Below are 2,027 nucleotides of genomic sequence, written 5' to 3' on the forward strand. Positions count from 1 at the left end.
TCTCTCACTCTGTTCTGTGTCCATTCGAGGCTTTCTGTGTCTGACAAGGTTTCCATGCCACAGTGGCAAATTCCTCAGAAGGGAGAGCCTGTTCCTTCTTTGTAGTCTATTCTAGAACGGAAGCTTTGCTGAAACCTGTTTACTTTGGGTCACCATGATGGCATTTGAAATACCAATGACATAGCTTCCAGCATCTCACCAGCACACAAGTCACCACAGTACAGCAAACTGACAGGCATTGAAATGATTTTGTGTCATCTTAAGAGAGAAATTCATGGGGGGGAAATGATTAACTCCATTTTTCAACAAACTATTCAAATTCAAGATATATTTTAAGTGGTGATACTAACCATTTAGTTTGTCCCCAAAGAATTGAGGGTCCTGGAAATTTAACCATATTGTAGTCCTCCCCTCCCCCACTCCCAATTATTAGTAAGGCCAATCCTAATAGGGAAGTGTAACCATTGGAAAAGAAACCAAAATGCACTGCCTCACCCCATGTACTTCCTCATTCCCGGAACACACCCATCTCACAACCCCCCTTCCTCTACTGAGGGAGGACCACATAGGCACTAGAAATCCCTGCCCATTCTGCTCTGGAACCCTGCTCCCAAAGTGTGAAAGCTACGCTCACCTGCCATTTGGGGGCGCAGATCTAGAGACGCCAGTTCCTCTGGGGTCATTGGCTGATAAGTTTTTCCTCTTTCAAGTTCTCCAAGAGTGGTGCCTGGTCACAATTTTGCTGTTACAATTAACAAGAAAAATGGAAAGAAACAAACAAGAAGTCAGAAGGAGCCAAATCAGGACTGTAAGGTTGATGTTCAATGATTTTCCCTCAAAAAGCCTGCAAAATCGTCCTTGTTTGAAAGAGGAATGAACAGGAATGTTGTAATGAAGGATGATAATGGTGAAGCTGTCCAAGTGTTTTTCTGCTAAAACTGGCTACCTTTTTTGAAATACAGCAAACATGTTAGTGTTTTATGGCCCTCCAGGAAGTTAACAAAATGCCTTGAACATCCCCCAAAACGTGCTGTAACTTTCGTTCCTGACCTGCTGACTTTTGCTTAGACTGGACTGCTTCCACTTCTGGGCACCGTTACTTTGTGCTTTGTGTTAAAATTCTTTTAAAACCTTCAGAATCTTGATCCCACGTATTTAAAATTCCCAAGGAAAGCTCTGTTCTTATCGGCAGCTGTTTCGTTCTTGTCTGCAATAGTTTGCGCACCTGTCGACTCCGAAATGTGAACTTTGGACCACTTGAGACATTTATGATGTTGGCTAGTGGTACCGCTGTTAATCATAAATCCTTTTTCAATTAGAGCATGAATACAATTGTTTTCTTGAAAACTGGTATGGATAGCCTGCCACTCTAGACTTCATCTTCAGCATCCTCTTGATCCATTTGTAAACTGCTTTCTTTGAGACACTGTTCCCATAATTAAAAAAAAAATTTCCCCCCATAATTTTTTTGTAAAGTATCAGTCATGTCACTATTCTTCTGTTAGGTGGCCACAATAGGGACTAAGGCGGGTTGTCTCCCCAATGCCTGCATAGGCCAGGGTCACAACAATGGGGTTGGAAAGAAATCAGGCACATTAACGAGACACCTATGGAAAGATCCAAACTGAGCATGCTCAGACTCTAGCCCCCTCAGCCCAGGTGGGAGGTCCACCTGGGTGCACAGACTAGGCCCAGCCACATGACATTACCCAGGTGGGCTTAAGCTCAGCCAATGAGGTTGGCCAAATTAGAGCCTGCCACTGGAAGGCCAGGTGCCTCTTCTGACTCCTCTCCTGTTCGGATTCAAGCTCTTGTAGGTCGGAGGGTAGGGGTGTACATACAGAGCTCTTTCTCAGGGGGCTCTTTTGGGACTTCCTGCTCTGGGCACCTGGGATTACCTGTGATTGCCTGAAACCCCTTTTCCTCATAAAAGTCACTTAGATTACAAACGTGCTTCAGCCGAGTGAATTCTTTCAGCATTTCAAAGCAGGAATCGAGGTATGCAACTCCAGAAACCTACACTTCCG

Source organism: Echinops telfairi, unplaced genomic scaffold, assembly GCF_000313985.2.
Source record: "Echinops telfairi isolate 266 unplaced genomic scaffold, ASM31398v2 ScPeMD7_7424;HRSCAF=8462, whole genome shotgun sequence".
Classification (NCBI taxonomy): Eukaryota; Metazoa; Chordata; class Mammalia; order Afrosoricida; family Tenrecidae; genus Echinops; species Echinops telfairi.